We start from the raw sequence: 20,712 nt of genomic DNA on the forward strand, positions 1-20,712 counted from the left end.
GGGTCGCTAATCTTACTCACACAGTCAGCTACCTCATTGCGCCTCTTTTTTTCTTTGCGTCATGTGCTGATTGGGGAGGGTTTTTTGGAAGGGACATCCTGCGTGACACTGCAGTGCCACTCCTAAATGGGCCCGGTGTTTGTGTCGGCCACTAGGGTCGCTAATCTTACTCACACAGTCAGCTACCTCATTGCGCCTCTTTTTTTCTTTGCGTCATGTGCTGATTGGGGAGGGTTTTTTGGAAGGGACATCCTGCGTGACACTGCAGTGCCACTCCTAAATGGGCCCGGTGTTTGTGTCGGCCACTAGGGTCGCTTATCTTACTCACACAGTCAGCTACCTCATTGCGCCTCTTTTTTTTCTTTGCGTCATGTGCTGATTGGGGAGGGTTTTTTGGAAGGGACATCCTGCGTGACACTGCAGTGCCACTCCTAGATGGGCCCGGTGTTTGTGTCGGCCACTAGTGTCGCTTAGCTTAGTCATCCAGCGACCTTGGTGCAAATTTTAGGACTAAAAATAATATTGTGAGGTGTGAGGTATTCAGAATAGACTGAAAATGAGTGGAAATTATGGTTTTTGAGGTTAATAATAATATGGGATCAAAATGACCCCCAAATTCTATGATTTAAGCTGTTTTTTAGTGTTTTTTTAAAAAAACACCCGAATCCAAAACACACCCGAATCCGACAAAAAAAATTCGGTGAGGTTTTGCCAAAACGCGGTCGAACCCAAAACACGGCCGCGGAACCGAACCCAAAACCAAAACACAAAACCCGAAAAATTTCAGGCGCTCATCTCTACTGGAAAGGTCTCTGTTATTCAGTATGTTTTCTACAATGCAATTACCATACAAATCCATAAGATAAATGGAAATCTAAACTATGCCATTTGCATCCCAAACTCTTGCATTTGGAGACAGTGCTGCCAAGAATTTCCCCATTCTGTTCATCCGTAATCTGGTAATGTAATCAGTTGACCATTTAGTATCTTGAAGATCTCCTTAGCTTTCATCTAAGGATTAGATTGTGAGTTGCATGAAAAGTGGTTCCAATTCCATCCTGTTCCAGCGATCGGGAATCACTGCAAACATCCACCTGTATTCTGAGTCTATGCAATTGCACCACCTCCCACCCCCAACTTGTCAGAGCAGCTGTCTTTGCACTGGCACCAGCCCTTTACTAGGTACAGGAGGATCTCTGCATATTCTCACATCTAAATAGGTAGCATCTCTCTCTCTTTCTCTCTCTCTCTCTCTCTCTCTCTCTCTCTCTCTCTTTCTCTCTTTCTCTCTCTCTCTCTCTCTCTCTCTCTCTCTCTCTCTCTCTCTCTCTCTCTCTCTCTCTCTCTCTCTCTCTCTATATATATATATATATATATATATATATATATATATATATATATCTATATATCTATATATATATATATAGCAGGGAGTCAGAACAAACAAATGTCCAAGACAGGACATGGCACTCCAGGACTTGAGAATAAAACTCTTTTTAATGCATCCAATTAATCAGCACACTGCATTACTCCAACAGCCAATGGTGCAGTGAAAAACGGTGATAAAATGGCACAAGCATCTTACAGACTATGCAGCATTTCGGGTCTCGCAGGACCCTTCATCAGGTCGTGCCAGTGCATCAAACAGACAGGTAAACAAACATACATACATGTTTACCTGTCTGTTTGATGCACTGGCATGACCTGATGAAGGGTCCTGCGAGACCCGAAATGCTGCATAGTCTGTAAGATGCTTGTGCCATTTTATCACCGTTTTTCACTGCACCATTGGCTGTTGGAGTAATGCAGTGTGCTGATTAATTGGATGCATTAAAAAGAGTTTTATTCTCAAGTCCTGGAGTGCCATGTCCTGTCTTGGACATTTGTTTGTTCTGACTCCCTGCTATATCTAAATGTTGGACAAAGGCACACAGGCAGTTGGATCTTATTGGGAGTGCCGGATTATCTAGACATTGTATGTATGTATGTATATATATATATATATATATATATATATATATATATATATATATATACACCACCTTCTAATTGTGAATGCCCCATCGTAACCCCATTGCAACACAGTAAAGGGGCAGACCAGATGGGCCAAGTGGTTCTTATCTGCCTTCAAATTCTATGTTTTTAACGCCCATTCAGCTGTAAATGAGAAGTGTCCAAGATGCAGCCAACTCACAATCACTCGGAAATTCTAAGTTCCATTTACAGGCAGTGATGTATTCACATTAGTTACGAACATCTATTTTAAAGCAATACTTAGTGATGATGTTGTGCAAATAAAAGTTATTGGTAATAATCTGTTTGCCAAGCGGTAAAAAAAGACTTAAATCAGCATTAGACGTGAAGCTATAAAGCCAGTAAATGGGACCTGAGCATTGTAGTATTGGCCAGTGCAGTATAACATCATTGCATTATAAAGTGAGTCACGTATTAGCTAATACTTGTCCATGAGCAAATGTAAGAATATCAGGGAGAATCATTATTAATGAAAATTAAAGAGAATTGCTTAGTAACCAGGCGATAAAGTATCAAAGATCTGTGCAATGAATATCCAATCAGCAAAAATTACAACAGGACTTTTAAGGCCCCCGTACATCTGCCATTGGTTGTGGAATTGGGTAAATTATCGATCCCAACCAAAAAATAATTGGTATTGGCAAATGGGAATTTTAAAATGCTAAATTTTCATAAATACTCGATGGATCACCGATCATTGATGGCTGCCAATTAGCGGTTTTGATCAGCAAACTGACAAAACTGATCGGATCGGGGAATCAAGGAAGCGGTCACAAATGTATTGGGTTCTTTAGTTATGATCCTGAGACCGGAAACTGCAGAAGATGTGTTAGATCCCTCTGGGTGTGGCACAGTTATAGATGATTGCGCTGTTTAGTATGGAGGCTTGTTCTCCATCTGCAGATTAATTTCAAATAAAGTAATAATGAACAGTATTTGGTTTGTTTTGCTTTGTCGGGTTGCAGTTTAAAAAAAAAAAGAAAATAGATGTATGATTGCTATCAGTTGCAAATCCTATTTCCCGTGCATTATTTCCATACATGGCCTTTAGTGTATTATACTTGTGTAAAATATGCGAGGATTTTTAAAGTGATTTTCAATACATGCAATTATGAATATAAAAAATATTTGCAAGTGGAAAGAAAGTGACTATAACTTATTTAAGAGTAGGTGACACTATGGCACAAAGCTGTTTTACTGCCAACATGCCCACATCATAAAACATGTGACTGAGACCAGCTGTTCTCCAGATGTAAGCTGCATGAAGAAGGCCAATATTAGATCTATCTATCCTATCTATCCACAGCTCAAACTGCACTGCATAGTGTCCTTAGATGCACCTGTGCTACAGAAGACTGTGTCTGGTTATTGGATTCAAACAATGATATTAGAAATACATCAAAATTGTTCTGTTTTTTTTGCTAACTGTTAATGAATTTTGTATATAACCTTTAGATGCTGCTACAGGTAAACTTAAAACTGGCCACAGAATGACACCATTCCCAATCAGCATGTGACAAGTCAAAGGAAGGTAGATGCAGTCAAACAATGACCACTATCTGGAGGGCCTTTTGACAATTGCATTGATTGGATGTTTACAGGACCTGGCCATTCAACTCCCAGACTGGCATTAATGGCAGAAAATGGAAGTGCTCCACTATCCAATGTAACCACACACATTACAGTACCCACAGTAAACCAAAAAAAGCACTTCCTGAGCAATTCTTATAAGAACTCTGCATCTGCAGCTTTTATGGTTCATTTTTATTCTATACCAGTGCTTCCCAAACTTTCTTGAATAAGTGGATAAGGTCCACTTATGTGGTTTTGCTTCTGATTGTCCATATTCTATATTTGGCAGCCACCTGCTCTTGTTTTGCCTATCACATTGACCATAAATAATTTGATTTGGTCCTGGACCACAAACCCAGGGCCCCCCTGCATGTGCCCCATGGCACCTAGTTTTGGAACCGATGTCTCTAGTGTATATTACTTTTTATTTTACAATTAGTAAATCAAAACTAATGCAACACTGTCTACTTTGTTATATTACAAGGCAATATCTGGTTACTGAGCCACTGATATACAGCTTTTGAATCACAGGTATAAACGAAAAATATAATATACATAGCATGCCGGATGCATTGCATTGCATTGCTTTAGATATCGTTCTGAAGTGAGTGCCCTGAGTTTTGAACTTCAATCCTGCTATAGAAATATTTGGTTTCTCTGCACACAGCCAGGGATCTTGTGAAAGCCTGGTTGACATGGAACAGCATTTATTATATTTGTGAAGTGAGCAGAACAGTGGGCATTATTGTCTATGTACACAGGGAGATTATTAATGAGCTTGTAGAGAAATTCTATCTGTAGTATCACAGTGTTTCTCCGAGCATTCACACATCTGGAAAAACAGAGGCTACAGCCCGACATTCATAGATGCTTCACACTGCAGTGATTTCCTCCTCAGGAAGACCACCTGCAAACCACCCTTTCTAATCTGCCCTTGTAGCTGCTAGCATGGAAGACTGCAAGAAGAATAAAGAAACATTTGGACAAATATATTATTTACTTTTATTTGATGCTGCTTAACATAAATCATGAAAACAAAATAATTAAAACCAGCTTCAGATTTATGTCTGACTATTTCTTACTATTTATTACATCAAATATATAAAAGTAACATAATGTTCAGGGTTTTTTATGATTAGCAAAATATACGGTTACTCTGCAATGAGTATAGAAAGCTGTTTATTTGATTTTTTTTCTGTCTGACAATATGAATTAAAGCTGCCATATTGTTTTGTCGGCTTGGTTACACAAACAGCGGTAGAATAGTGCCATCCACTGCCCAAGTTATAGTGAGCAAGCAGATTGACTAAGTGGACTTCACCTAAACTGGAAACACACTTGTCCAATCCTTGGCAGATCAGACTGTTTGTACAATCCTTCTGCAGACCTGCTTGTAGATTCTACATCCAATCCTTGCTACACACTTGTCCAATTTTTCAGTGGACCAATATGTGACCAACTCTGCTGAAAAAATTAATTTGGCTGTGGGAGCAGAGGGATATAGTAATGAGGAATGTAATTCATTATAATGGTAAAAATAAATATGTGGGTTCCCCCCAAAAGGCCTCACCATCCCCAGGCTCTTTCAGTCAGCACTGGTCCAAAAAATATGGGGAACAAACATGTAGGGGTCCTCCATATTTAATGAACCAGCACCAGGTTCTTGGACCTGGCCCTGGTTCTAAAAATATGACAAACAAAATGAGTAGGGTCCCCCATATTTTTAGAACCAGCATCGGGCTCCTCTAGCAGGGGAGTAATGCTACAGCCAGGGGACACACTTGATGGGGTCCTATGGCCAAAGCATCCATCCCCCCCTAACTAGTTAGCCCAGGCCGGGAATTCTTGTGGAAGTGGGTACCCCTCCAATAAAGGGGTCCCCCCTCTCCATGGCACCCATGGCCATGGCTTAAGCCCAGAGCTATCCCCAACACCCCTGGGCTGAGGATGCCGAGTTGGTAGTCCAGTAGTTAAAAATAGAATATTGTCTTTAACAGGAGGACTACAGGTCCCTGCAAGCCTCCTCTGCATGCTGGTACTTGGAGAATCACAAGTACCAGCCTTAGGGGCATTAAGTGCCCACTGGTACCTATAGTAACCCTGTAAAAGAAATAATAAAATTAAAAAACACTGAATATTTTAATATTTTATTGTGCAGTACCTTCACCTCTGGGACAGCAACCTTTAAAGCTCTTTTGCATGGCCGCCACCCATCCAGCACTTACCCGGCGTCTTCTTTCTTCAGGAGCTGTTTACCACTCCTCCTCCTCCTCTGCTGTCGGACTGACAGCTTCTGCCTTGCACTGGCTAATATTAGCCAGCACAAGGGGCGGGGCAATGACGCGGCGAGCCACAATTGAATTTCAAAATTGGCACTACGGTGCCAATTTTAAAATGAGAAGAGCCATGCCCGCTGCTGAATTCCACTGTACAGGAACAGCCCGCCAGCCAACTGCCATGCCCACGCTGCCATTGCCACCACGCCCTCCGCCAGTACCGCGTCCAACAGTGGTGGACGGTGCTAGGATTCCTCCGGATCCCACACCACTGCTACGCTGATGGTGTGCTGGGCTTCTGGGACTGGAGATCGGTCGCCTGGTCCAGTCTCTGCAGCCTACACACTACAGTGTCGATCATCTGGATGGTGGTCGGGTCTCCTAGCTTTTATGCAAGTTTAAAAACAAGGAGACCCAACAGGCGACCAGGATCGGGTGCACAGGTCAGTCAGCAGAGGGTACCCACTTGTCCAATGTCGGGCAAACCCGTTGGTCGGGAGTCAGATCTCCCCCGGGGATCGGACAAGTATGTACCCAGCTCTAGAGGAGCTTATCACATATCTCTTATTGTTGCTTCTTGGGCATTTAGTACATCTCTGTTTGCAGTTCTGCCTATACACCTACGAAACACACTCACTCAACTCCCTGTTACCTCACAGTCCAATGGAGTGTGTCCAATGGCATATCTATAATGGGTGCAGGCTGTGCACATGCACACCCTGCACCCATATAATTATACTTGCCTCTCCAGAGTCCCAATGATTTGCGCATGCGCAGTAGAGAGGTCCCTGAGAACAAGGAGCGGTCGCCATGTTCCCAGGTATCAGAGCACAGTGCTAAAAATTGCAAGTTCCTTACAAAAAGCAGGCTTGCATATAACTCAAGACGGATCAGCCACAATGTTGTCAAAAGCAAATATTTCTCTTACGTCCTAGAGGATGCTGGGGACTCCGTAAGGACCATGGGGTATAGACGGCTCCGCAGGAGACATGGGCACTTTAAGACTTTAGAATGGGTGTGCACTGGCTCCTCCCTCTATGCCCCTCCTCCAGACCTCAGTAAGATCCTGTGCCCAGTGGAGACTGGATGCACTCCAGGGGAGCTCTCCTGAATTTCTCTGAAAATACTTTTGTTAGGTTTTTTATTTTCAGGGAGCACTGCTGGCAACAGGCTCCCGGCATCGTGGGACTGAGGGGAGAGAAGCAGACCTACTTAAATGATAGGCTCTGCTTCTTAGGCTACTGGACACCATTAGCTCCAGAGGGTCGGAACGCAGGTCTCACCCTCGCCGTTCGTCCCGGAGCCACGCTGCCGTCCTCCTCACAGAGCCGGAAGATAGAAGCTGGGTGAGTATGAGAAGAAAGAAGACTTCAAAGGCGGCAGAAGACTTCAGATCTTCAATGAGGTACACGCGCAGCGTTACCGCTGCGCGCCATTGCTCCCAACACACACACACACGGCACTGTACGGGTGCAGGGCGCGGGGGGGGGGGCGCCCTGGGCAGCAATTATTACCTCAAAAACAGCACTGGCACAGGTCTCAGATACTGCGGAGGCAGTATAGTATAAAATCCCCGCCAGTATAAAGAAATTGAGCAGGACCGAAGCCCGCCGTCGGGGGGGGGGTGGGGCTTGATCCTCCAGCACTAACCAGCGCCATTTTTCTCCACAGCATGCTGCAGAGAAGTGCTCCCGGACTCTCCCCTGCTGAACAAAAAAGGTGCAAAAACGAGGGGGGGGGGGGGGGTGGCACATTTATTTGGTGCAGATTGTACATATATTTATATATATATAAAGCGCTATTTAGGCTGGGACCTTGGTTTCAGTATATTGTGGCGCTGGGTGTGTGCTGGCATACGCTCTCTCTGTCTCTCCAAAGGGCCTTATTGTGGGTCAGTCCCCATATTTATTTATCCCAGTGTGTGGGGGGTGTCAGTATGTGTGTGTCGACATGTCTGAAGCGGAAGGCTCGTCTAGGGAGGATGCAGAGCAGAAGGTGGTGGTGGTGTCTCCGTCGGCACAGCCGACACCTGATTGGGTGGACATGTGGAATGTTTTGAATGCTAATGTGGCTTTATTACAGATTGGACAAAGCAGAGTCCAAAGACAAGCAGGGAATTAACCCATGGCTTTTACTGTGTCCCAGGACCCTTCAGGGTCACATAAACGTCCCTTTACCCAGTTAGAAGACACGGATTCCGACTCCAGTGTCGACTAGGATGATGCAAGGTTGCACCCATGGGTCGCGAAAGTATTCAATACATGATTATTGCAATAAAAGATGTTTTGCAAATCACAGAGGATTCCTCTGTCCCTGACACGAGGGTCGGCATGTTTAAAGGAAAGTAAACTAACTCATCTCATGAGCTGACCGTTTTATTTAAAAAAGCTTGGGAGACTCCTAACATTAGACGGCAGGTTCCCAAGGGAATTTTTATGGCGTATCCTTTCCCCTCAAAGGACAGGTTACGGTGGGAATTCTCGCCCACGCGGGACAAGGCGTTAAAGCACTGGTCCAAAAAGGAAGCATTACCGTCCCCTGAAACGGTGGCCCTATAGGACCCTGCGGATCGTAGGCAGGAATCTACCTTAAAATCATTTTATGCGACTACGGGAGCCCTATTTAGACCTGCAGTAGCGTCGGCAGGGGTAGGTAGTGCAATTACAGCTTGGGCTGATAACTTGTCTTATGACATTGACACCCTAGATAAAGATAGTATGGTGTTGACCTTAGGTCACATCAAGGACGCAGCACTATATATGAGAAAGGCTGCGAGAGATATTGGGCTTTTGGGTTCAAGAGCTGATGCCATGGCAGGTTCTGCTAGTAAGTCCCTGCGGACCCGTCAATGGACAGGTGATGCTGGCTCAAAGAGTCATATGGAGGCTTTACCTTGCAAGGGTGAAGTTTTATTTGGGGAGAGCCTCGCGGACCTGGTTTTCACAGCTACCGTGGGTAAGTCGTCTTTGTTGCCTTACGTTCCCCCACAGCAAAAGGAAACACCCTAATAACAGATGCAGTCCTTTCAGTCGCGTAAGTTCAGAAAGGGGCGTGGCTTTCTTTCCTCGCCAGAGGTAGAGGGAAAAGAACACCGGCTACGGCTAGTTCACAGGAAAAATGTTCTCCCCGGCCCCTACCAAATCCATCAAAGAGGTGCTTCCTCACCGATTTTCAAATCGGCCTTGCCAGCTACTTCCCCAGCGAGGAAAATAGTTTTGGCTGTCACACTAAAGCTGTGTCAACAGCAAGTGATTATCATGGTTCCCCTAGTGAAACAGGGAAAAGGGTTTTATTCAACCCTATTTGTGGTCCCAAAGCCAGATGGCTCGGTCAGACCAATTCTGAATCTAAAATCCCTAAACCTATATTTAAAGAGGTTCAAATTCAAGATGGAATCTCTCAAGGCAAGGATATCCAGCCTGGAAAGGGGGGGATTTTATGGTGTCACTAGACATAAAGGATGCATACCTTCATGTCCCCATATATCCTCCTCATCGGACGTACCTAAGATTCGCTGTACAGGATTGTCATTACCAGTTTCAGACGTTGCCGTTTGGGCTTTCCACGGCCCCGAGAATTTTCACCAAGGTAATGGCGGAAATGATGGTGCTCCTGCGCAAGCAAGGGGTCACAAGTATCACATACTTGGACGATCTACTGATAAATGCAAGTTCAAGGGAACAGTTATTAAAAACCGTGTCTCTCTCCCTGAGAGTACTACAACAGCACAGCTGGATTCTAAATCTACCTAAGTCGCAGTTTGTTCCGACAACTCGGCTGTCTTTTTTTGGGCATGATTCTGGATACGGGATAACAAAGGGGTTTTTCTTTCAGTGGAAAAAGCCCAGGAACTCCAGAACATGATCAAAGACCTGTTAAAGCCAAACAGAGTGTCAGTTCATCAATGCACTCGAGTATTGGGAAAGATGGCGGCGGCCTACGAGGCCATTCCATTAAGCAGGTTCCATGCAAGGACTTTTCATTGGGACCTTCTGGACAAGTGGTCAGGGTCCCATCTGCGGATACATCGGAAGATACCCTGTCCCCCAGGGCCAGGGTCTCTCTCTCTCTCTATCTCTCTCTTCGCTGGGCGGAAAATCATGTAAGCGCTCTGTCAGTGGTCTTCATTCCAGGAGTAGACATCTGGGAAGTAGACTTCCTCAGCAGACATGATCTCCATCCAGGAGAGTGGGGACTTCATCAAGAAGTCTTTGCAGAGGTGACAAGTCGTTGGGGACTTCCTCAAATAGACATGATGGTGTCACCCCTCAACAGAAAGCTTCGGACGTATTGTTCCGGGTCAAGGGATCCTCAGGCAGTGGCAGTGGACACCCTGGTGACACCGTGGGTGTTTCAGTCGGTCTCTGTGTTCCCTCCACTTCCTCGCATCTCAAGGATATTGAGAATCATAAGACGAACAAGAGTGCAGACAATACTCGTTGTTCCAGATTGGCCTCGAAGGGCCTGGAGTTCAGATCTTCAGGAAATGATCACAGAAGATCCGTGGCCTCTTCCTCTCAGGGAGGACCTGTTACTACAGGGTCCCTGTGTGTTCCAAGACTTACCGCGGTTACGGTTGACGGCATGGCGGTTGAACACCAAATCCTAGCTAGGAAAGGTATTCCGGATGAAGTCGTCACTACTCTTATTACAGCTAGGAAACACTATCACCGTATCGGGAGAAAATATGTGTCTTGGTGTGAAGCCAAGAATGCCCTAAGGATGATTCTCAACTGGGTAGTTTTCTCCATTTTCTGCTGTCAGGTGTGGATATGGGCCTGAAGTTAGGCTCCATTAAGGTGCAGATTTTGGGTTTATCTATATTCTTTCAGAAGGAATTTGCTTCTCTCCCAGAAGTCCAGACTTTTGTAAAGGAAGTGTGGCTCATCCAACCTCCTTTTGTGCCTCCAGTGGCACCGTGGGACCACAACGTGGTGTTACAGTTCCTTAAATCACACTGATTTGAACCTCTTCAAACAGTTGAATTGAAGTTTCTCACTTGGAAAGTGGTCGTGGTATTGGCCTTGGCATCTGCAAGACGGGTGTCCGACTTGTCGGCTTTGTCTTACAAGAGCCCCTATCTGATTTTCCATGCGGATAGAGCAGAGTTGAGGACTAGTCCTCATTTTCTGCCTAAGGTGGTTTCGTCATTTCATATGAACCATCCTATTGTGGTGCCTGTGGCTACGGGTGCCTTGGAGGATTCCAAGTCCCTTGATGTAGTCAGGGCCTTAAAGATTTATATCGCCAGAACGGCTAGGGTTAGGAAAACAGAAGCACTGTTTGTCCTGTATGCAGCCAACAAGGTTGGCGCTCCTGTGTCTAAACAGACTATTGCTCGCTAGATCTGTAACACAATTCTGCAGGCTCATTCTATGGCTGGATTGCCGGTTCCAAAATTCGGTAAATGCCCATTCCACTAGGAAGGTGGGCTCTTCTTGGGCGGCTGCCCGAGGCGTCTTGGCATTACAGCTTTGCCGAGCTGCTACTTGGTTGGGTTCAAACACTGTTGCAAGTTTCTACAAGTTTGATACCCTGGCTGATGAGGACCTCATGTTTGCTCAATCGGTGCTACAGAGTCATCCACACTCTCCCGCCCGGTCTGGAGCTTTAGTATAATCCCCATGGTCCTTACGGAGTCCCCAGCATCCTCTAGGACGTAAGAGAAAATAAGATTTTAAACCTACCGGTAAATCTTTTTCTCCTAGTCCGTAGAGGATGCTGGGCGCCCGTCCCAGTGCGGAAAAATTCTGCAAGTCTTGTATATAGTTGTTGCTTACATAAGGGTTATGTTACAGTTAAGATCAGTCTCGGGCTGATGCTGTTGTTCATGCTGTTAACTGGTATATACCATGTTGTATGGTGTGGGCTGGTATGTATCTTGCCCTTAGATTAACAAAATCCTTTCCTCGTACTGTCAGTCTCCTCTGGGCACAGTCCTAACTGAGGTCTGGAGGAGGGGCATAGAGGGAGGAGCCAGTGCACACCCATTCTAAAGTCTTAAAGTACCCATGTCTCTTGCGGAGCCGTCTATACCCCATGGTCCTTACGGAGTCCCCAGCATCCTCTACGGACTAGGAGAAAAAGATTTACCGGTAGGTTTAAAATCTTATTTTTTCTTACCACAAGAATGAAAATATAATCTAATATTGTGATCTTGAAGCAAGTGTATGAAATGTAAGTAAATTATTGTAACAATAGCAGCATTATTTGTTTAAGTTCCAACCTCACGCTACCAACGTGGATCTGGTGTGGACACGGATCAGTTTGTACTTCTTTTGTAAGTAATAGGGAAAGTGAACAAGTGCTCTTAGGCTGTGTACACTCAGTGCTGCTTCAGTGTCCATGCTAGTGCCCACCTAATGAGACCATGAAAGAGTGTGCTTTGCCTTGTCTTATTCCACAAACTTACAATTAAATACACCGTCATTTGTCATTTTAAGCTATCATGAGAGCACGGCCATGTTTCTGTTGCATGAAACATTGGTGTTTTAAATTGTGATTTTAATAACAATTAACTATGTTGTTTCTTGGTGCTGCATCAGAATTTCTCCGGGAGGTGCACAGTTTATGTTTAGGCTGAATGTTGTAGATAAACAAATTCCCACAGTTACACAGGTTCACTGAACTTTTAGATTAGAACTTTTATATTATTTATATTATTACCCTTTAAATGGTGCCTCAAGGGTTCCGCATCGCCCAGTTCCAGAGTACAGAAAAAAGTGACTTACAGTTGAAGACCATAAAGGACAAGTACAGGGTATATAAACATAGATGCATCAGCAGATAACACTGAAATAAGTATCAGGGTGGCAGAAAACAGGGATTTGTTTCCGTCAAAGGGAGTATGGAGTAAAAGATGGTTTAGGTAAGAGGAAAGATGCATGAGGGAAGGGGGTGCATCAGTATCCCGTCAGTCGGGAAGCTGTCAGTCATGTGACTGATGCCAGATTTCTGACCACTGACATCCTGAAGGTAAGAATCAAGGTCACTTCTAGGGTTAGGGCCTGGGTGGGGTTTAGGTTTAGGCATCAGAGGGGGGGTTAGCCTTAGCCACCACCCCCTGACTTTTAGCCATAGCCACCACCCCCGAATCTTAGCCCTAGCCGCCACCCCAGGTGGGTTAGGGTATGGGACAGGGGAGAGATAAAATGATTACCCCATCCCCTGTCGGCATTCTCATTGTTAGGATGCCGGTGTCGATCATGTGACTGCCGACATTCCGACCGCTGGGATAATGTATCACATCCGAGGGAAGATATCACAACTTTACTTATAATAATGTAACTTGCAACATAGCATTAATGTTTAAATGCTTCTATTTATTATAGTTTTAAAGTATATTGTACTTTATATACATATATTTAGTTGTTCTAAAAAATGTATAAACATAGTTTCTCTGACGTCCTAGTGGATGCTGGGAACTCCGTAAGGACAATGGGGAATAGCGGCTCCGCAGGAGACTGGGCACAAAAGTAAAGCTTTAGGACTACCTGGTGTGCACTGGCTCCTCCCCCTATGACCCTCCTCCAAGCCTCAGTTAGATTTTTGTGCCCGACCGAGCAGGGTGCAATCTAGGGGGCTCTCCTGAGCTTCTTAGAAAAAGTTAGTTTTAGGTTTCTTATTTTCAGTGAGACCTGCTGGCAACAGGCTCACTGCATCGAGGGACTAAGGGGAGAAGAAGCGAACCTGCCTGCTTGCAGCCAGCTTGGGCTTCTTGGCTACTGGACACCATTAGCTCCAGAGGGACCGAACACAGGCCCAGCCTCGGAGTCCGGTCCCAGAGCCGCGCCGCCGGCCCCCTTACAGAGCCAGAAGCAAGAAGAGGTCCGGAAAATCGGCGGCAGAAGACATCCATCTTCAACAAGGTAGCGCACAGCACTGCAGCTGTGCGCCATTGCTCCTCAGGCACACTTCACACTCCGGTCACTGAGGGTGCAGGGCGCTATGGGGGGGGCGCCCTGAGCAGCAATATAAACACCTTGGCTGGCGAAAATACACCACATATAACCCCCAGGGCTATATGGATGTATTTTAACCCCTGCCAGAATTCAGCAAAAAGCGGGAGAAAAGTCAGCCGAGAAGGGGGCGGAGCCTATCTCCTCAGCACACTGGCGCCATTTTCCATCACAGCTCCGCTGGAAGGACGTCTCCCTGGCTCTCCCCTGCAGTCCTGCACTACAGAAAAGGGTAAAAAAGAGAGGGGGGGCACTAATTTGGCGCAGTTTGATAATATCAGCAGCTATAAAGGGAAAAACACATTATATAGTGGTATCCCTGTGTATATATAGCGCTCTGGTGTGTGCTGGCATACTCTCCCTCTGTCTCCCCAAAGGGCTAGTGGGGTCCTGTCCTCTATCAGAGCATTCCCTGTGTGTGTGCGGTGTGTCGGTACGATTGTGTCGACATGTTTGAGGAGGAAAATGATGTGGAGGCGGAGCAATTGCCTGTAATAGAGATGTCACCCCCTAGGGAGTCGACACCTGAGTGGATGGGCTTATGGAAGGAATTACGTGACAGTGTCAGCTCTTTACAAAAGACAGTTGACGACATGAGACAGCCGGCTACTCAGCTTGTGCCTGTCCAGGCGTCTCAAAGGCCATCAGGGGCTCTAAAACGCCCGTTACCTCAGATGGCAGACACAGACGCCGACACGGATACTGACTCCAGTGTCGACGATGAAGAGACGAATGTGACTTCCAGTAGGGCCACACGTTACATGATTGAGGCAATGAAAAATGTTTTACATATTTCTGATAATACAAGTACCACTAAAAAGGGTATTATGTTTGGTGAGAAAAAACTGCCTGTAGTTTTTCCTGCATCGGAGGAATTAAATGAAGTGTGTGATGAAGCGTGGGTTTCCCCCGATAAAAAACTGATAATTCCTAAAAGGTTATTGGCATCATACCCTTTCCCGCCAGAGGATAGGGCACGTTGGGAAACAGCCCTAGGGTGGATAAAGCGCTCACACGCTTGTCTAAACAGGTGGCACTACCCTCTCCTGAGACGGCCGCCCTTAAGGAACCTGCTGACAGAAAGCAGGAAAATATCCTAAAATGTATATACACTCACACGGGAGTTATACTGCGACCAGCAATCGCCTCAGCCTGGATGTGCAGTGCTGGGGTGGCTTGGTCGGATTCCCTGACGGACAATATTGATACCCTAGACAGGGACAGTATATTACGGACTATAGAGCATTTAAAAGATGCATTTCTATATATGCGTGATGCACAGAGGGATATCTGCCGACTGGCATCAAGAGTAAGTGCGCTGTCCATTTCTGCCAGAAGAGGGTTATGGACACGACAGTGGTCAGGGGATGCGGATTCCAAAAGGCATATGGATGTATTGCCTTATAAAGGGGAGGAGTTATTTGGGGTAGGTCTATCAGACCTGGTAGCCACGGCAACTGCTGGGAAATCCACATTTTTACCCCAGGTAGCCTCTCAACATAAGAAGACGCCGTATTATCAGGCGCAGTCCTTTCGGCCCCATAAGGGCAAGCGGGCAAAAGGTTCCTCTTTTCTGCCCCGTGGCAGAGGGAGAGGGAAAAGGCTGCAGCAAACAGCCAGTTCCCAGGAACAGAAGCCCTCTCCCGCCTCTGCCAAGTCCTCAGCATGACGCTGGGGCTTTACAAGCGGACTCAGGCACGGTGGGGGCCCGTCTCAAGAATTTCAGCGCGCAGTGGGCTCACTCGCAAGTGGACCCCTGGATCCTTCAGGTGGTATCTCAGGGGTACAAATTGGAATTCGAGACGTCTCCCCCTCGCCGTTTCCTAAAGTCTGCTTTACCGACGTCTCCCTCCGACAGGGAGGCGGTATTGGAAGCCATTCACAAGCTGTATTCCCAGCAGGTGATAATCAAGGTACCCCTCCTGCAACAGGGAAAGGGGTATTATTCCACGCTGTTTGTGGTACCGAAGCCGGACGGCTCGGTGAGACCGATTTTAAATCTAAAATCCTTGAACACTTACATACAGAGGTTTAAATTCAAGATGGAGTCACTCAGAGCAGTGATTGCGAACCTGGAAGAAGGGGATTATATGGTGTCTCTGGACATCAAGGATGCTTACCTCCATGTCCCAATTTACCCTTCTCACCAAGGGTACCTCAGGTTTGTGGTACAGAACTGTCACTATCAGTTTCAGACGCTGCCGTTTGGATTGTCCACGGCACCCCGGGTCTTTACCAAGGTAATGGCCGAAATGATGATACTCCTTCGAAGGAAGGGAGTTTTAGTTATCCCTTACTTGGACGATCTCCTGATAAGGGCAAGATCCAGGGAACAGTTGGAAGTCGGGGTAGCACTATCTCAGGTAGTGTTGCGGCAGCACGGTTGGATTCTCAATATTCCAAAATCGCAGCTGATCCCGACGACACGTCTTCTATTCCTAGGGATGATCCTGGACACAGTCCAGAAAAAGGTGTTTCTCCCGGAGGAGAAAGCCAGGGAGTTATCCGAACTAGTCAGAAACCTCCTAAAACCAGGCCAAGTGTCAGTGCATCAATGCACAAAGGTCCTGGGAAAAATGGTGGCTTCCTACGAAGCAATCCCATTCGGCAGATTCCACGCAAGAACTTTCCAGTGGGATCTGCTAGACAAATGGTCCGGGTCGCATCTTCAGATGCATCAGCGGATAACCTTGTCACCAAAGACAAGGGTGTCTCTCCTGTGGTGGTTGCAGAGTGCTCATCTTCTAGAGGGCCGCAGATTCGGCATTCAGGACTGGGTCCTGGTGACCACGGATGCCAGCCTGCGAGGCTGGGGAGCAGTCACACAGGGAAGGAATTTCCAGGGCTTGTGGTCAAGCCTGGAGACATCACTTCACATAAATATCCTGGAGCTAAGGGCCATTTACAATGCTCTAAGCCTAGCAAGACCTCTGCTTCAAGGTCAGCCGGTGTTGATCCAGTCGGACAACATCACGGCAGTCGCCCACGTAAACAGACAGGGCGGCACAAGAAGCAGGAGGGCAATGGCAGAAGCTGCAAGGATTCTTCGCTGGGCGGAAAATCATGTGATAGCACTGTCAGCAGTGTTCATTCCGGGAGTGGACAACTGGGAAGCAGACTTCCTAAGCAGGCACGACCTCCACCCGGGAGAGTGGGGACTTCATCCAGAAGTCTTCCACATGATTGTAAACCGTTGGGAAAAACCAAAGGTGGACATGATGGCGTCCCGCCTCAACAAAAAACTGGACAGGTATTGCGCCAGGTCAAGGGACCCTCAGGCAATAGCTGTGGACGCTCTGGTAACACCGTGGGTGTACCAGTCAGTGTATGTGTTCCCTCCTCTGCCTCTCATACCCAAGGTTCTGAGAATTATAAGACGGAGAGGAGTAAGAACTATACTCGTGGCTCCGGATTGGCCAAGAAGGACTTGGTACCCGGAACTTCAAGAGATTCTCACAGAGGACCCGTGGCCTCTGCCTCTAAGAAGGGACCTGCTGCAGCAAGGACCCTGTCTGTTCCAAGACTTACCGCGGCTGCGTTTGACGGCATGGCGGTTGAACGCCGGATCCTGAAGGAAAAAGGCATTCCGGAGGAAGTCATCCCTACCCTGATCAAAGCCAGGAAGGATGTAACCGCAAAGCATTATCACCGCATTTGGCGAAAATATGTTGCGTGGTGCGAGGCCAGGAAGGCCCCAACGGAGGAATTTCAACTGGGTCGATTCCTGCATTTCCTGCAAACAGGAGTGTCTATGGGCCGCAAATTGGGATCCATTAAGGTTCAGATTTCGGCCCTGTCGATTTTCTTCCAGAAAGAACTGGCTTCAGTTCCTGAAGTTCAGACGTTTGTCAAGGGGGTGCTGCATATACAGCCTCCTTTTGTGCCTCCAGTGGCACCTTGGGATCTCAATGTAGTTTTGGGGTTCCTCAAATCACATTGGTTTGAACCACTTAAATCTGTGGATTTAAAATATCTCACATGGAAAGTGGCCATGCTGTTAGCCCTGGCTTCGGCCAGGCGAGTGTCAGAATTGGCGGCTTTATCCTGCAAAAGCCCCTATCTGATTTTCCATTCGGACAGGGCGGAATTGAGGACTCGTCCTCAGTTTCTCCCTAAGGTGGTGTCAGCGTTTCACCTGAACCAACCTATTGTGGTGCCTGCGGCTACTAGGGACTTGGAGGACTCCAAGTTGCTAGACGTTGTCAGGGCCCTGAAAATATATGTTTCCAGGACGGCTGGAGTGAGAAAATCTGACTCGCTGTTTATCTTGTATGCACCCAACAAGCTGGGTGCTCCTGCTTCGAAGCAGACTATTGCTCGTTGGATTTGTAGTACAATTCAGCTTGCACATTCTGTGGCAGGCCTGCCACAGCCAAAATCTGTAAATGCCCATTCTACAAGGAAGGTGGGCTCATCTTGGGCGGGTGCCCGAGGGGTCTCGGCTTTACAACTTTGCCGAGCAGCTACTTGGTCAGGGGCAAACACGTTTGCTAAATTCTACAAATTTGATACCCTGGCTGAGGAGGACCTGGAGTTCTCTCATTCGGTGCTGCAGAGTCATCCGCACTCTCCCGCCCGTTTGGGAGCTTTGGTATAATCCCCATGGTCCTTACGGAGTTCCCAGCATCCACTAGGACGTCAGAGAAAATAAGAATTTACTTACCGATAATTCTATTTCTCGTAGTCCGTAGTGGATGCTGGGCGCCCATCCCAAGTGCGGATTGTCTGCAATACTTGTACATAGTTATTGTTAACTAAATCGGGTTATTGTTGTTGTGAGCCATCTTTCCAGAGGCTCCTCTGTTATCATGCTGTTAACTGGGTTCAGATCACAAGTTGTACGGTGTGATTGGTGTGGCTGGTATGAGTCTTACCCGGGATTCAAAAATCCTTCCTTATTGTGTACGCTCGTCCGGGCACAGTATCCTAACTGAGGCTTGGAGGAGGGTCATAGGGGGAGGAGCCAGTGCACACCAGGTAGTCCTAAAGCTTTACTTTTGTGCCCAGTCTCCTGCGGAGCCGCTATTCCCCATGGTCCTTACGGAGTTCCCAGCATCCACTACGGACTACGAGAAATAGAATTATCGGTAAGTAAATTCTTATTTTTGGTTATTTTTTATATATATATTCCATAGTTAAAAGCACAGTGGTAATTCTCAGTACCTGAATTATATGTTTCCTTTCTAATAAATACAGCATGAGGTCACTAAGTAGTCCCATTGTTTTTAAAGTGTTTTGGTTTTGTGATCAGAGTACTCTTCTTCCACAAGAACTCTTCAGACAATTTGTTTTAGCTTACGCCAAGTTATACAGTAATACACAAGACCAGGGAACATTTAAAGCAGCATAATCAGGTTTTACTACCTACTAAGGAGTCACTGGATTACTCAGTCCTGGATGAGATCATTGAATTCTACAAGTCTGCAGTAAGTGTCCACGCTGCTGAGGGTGACAGCACATTGATGAAAGCTGAGCAAAACTTTCCAGAGGAGATAAAACATTATTCCATAAATCAGGAAATCTCTGCACTTACAGATGTTTAAAAGGTAAAGAAAAGCTTGCAGACAATAACATTATTTCTCTATATACATTGTGTCAAGTTTAATCACCGTTGCCAACACTTATGTTATATAGTGCATACTAAAGTCCTAGTGCTTTCTAAAGTCCTGAGTCACTCAAAAGGATCTTACTATTTCATTCCTGGAATGTTACTATAGGATTTTTTTTTTTTAAATTATGATTAATTACAGAACACGTGTATCTGTACTTCAACCTCCCTCTATATAGCACTAGGTAACAGAAAGGATCAATGAATTAACTGTGATATCTTATGATGGATAAACAGAAAGACAGTGCCAGAGACAGTTCCGCAAATAGATATGCAATATAAAAGTGACATTTCAGAAAAATACATGCTACACATGCGTGATCAAATGGCGCCTTCAAAATATACGGTCCCCCTTTGTGGTGTAGAACGATCTGCAAAAAGACAAGAGGCGCGTGTGTGTGTATATGTGTATGTATATGTGTGTATGTATATGTGTGTATATATATATATATATATATATGTAATGTCTAACACGCACAGACACACACACACACACACACACACACACACACACACACACACACACACACACACCCACACACACCCACACACACATAACAAGGACATCTCTACAGTTAGATTGGGCAGGTGATAATAATTTTAGTTACCATGAACATATGATAAACTCCGCTTTATTGTGGAACAGGAAGACAGCAATTCACAATCTTGTTAGCCAGCCAGAAGCACTTGGCGCCATCTCTGTTTTCCTTGAAATCATTAACATTTCTGTGCAGGAATGTATCTACTCTTATTAGCACTAGTGTATAGGATCATCTACTCAGGTTAGAGCAGGGGCCCACTGCCAGAAGTAAATTACCTCCCACCTGGTGCCCACATTGTCGAACAATAATGAGTACTTCATTGGCACAATTAAAATAGGTTTCCCTCCATAAGCAACTGCCCTACTTTCCTGACTCTGAAGGTAAAATACTGCAAATGTGTAGCCTCACTAGCACAGATAAGAAAACGTCAGACTATTAATCTTTCTCTTGTGTTATCATAGTTCACAATTGTTGATGCTAAGTTTCATGCCTCTGTGATTTATTTGAAATCAAAACCATTTTACATTCCCTTCAAAAGTTATGGTTTAATGAGATTGAAATTATTTTGTATGTAATTTGTGAGTTACTGGAGTGTTTCACTTGATAGTCAAAGGTTCAGGGCACTTCAGTATGTGGCTTACTTTTACATTCCATCCAGGAAATCTATTTTGTATTTCACTAAACATCATTTAGAAGGGGTTGCATATATGAATTGTCTAAAA

General features: G+C 45.7%; 1 protein-coding gene across 1 annotated transcript in view; it reads left to right on the forward strand.

The window, feature by feature from the left end:
- Positions 1 to 20,712, forward strand: part of SEMA3C (semaphorin 3C) — a 265,500-nt gene that overhangs the window by 39,187 nt on the left and 205,601 nt on the right. The window lies entirely within an intron of this gene.

The sequence above is a fragment of the Pseudophryne corroboree genome, chromosome 6, assembly GCF_028390025.1.
Source record: "Pseudophryne corroboree isolate aPseCor3 chromosome 6, aPseCor3.hap2, whole genome shotgun sequence".
NCBI classification, from domain to species: domain Eukaryota; kingdom Metazoa; phylum Chordata; class Amphibia; order Anura; family Myobatrachidae; genus Pseudophryne; species Pseudophryne corroboree.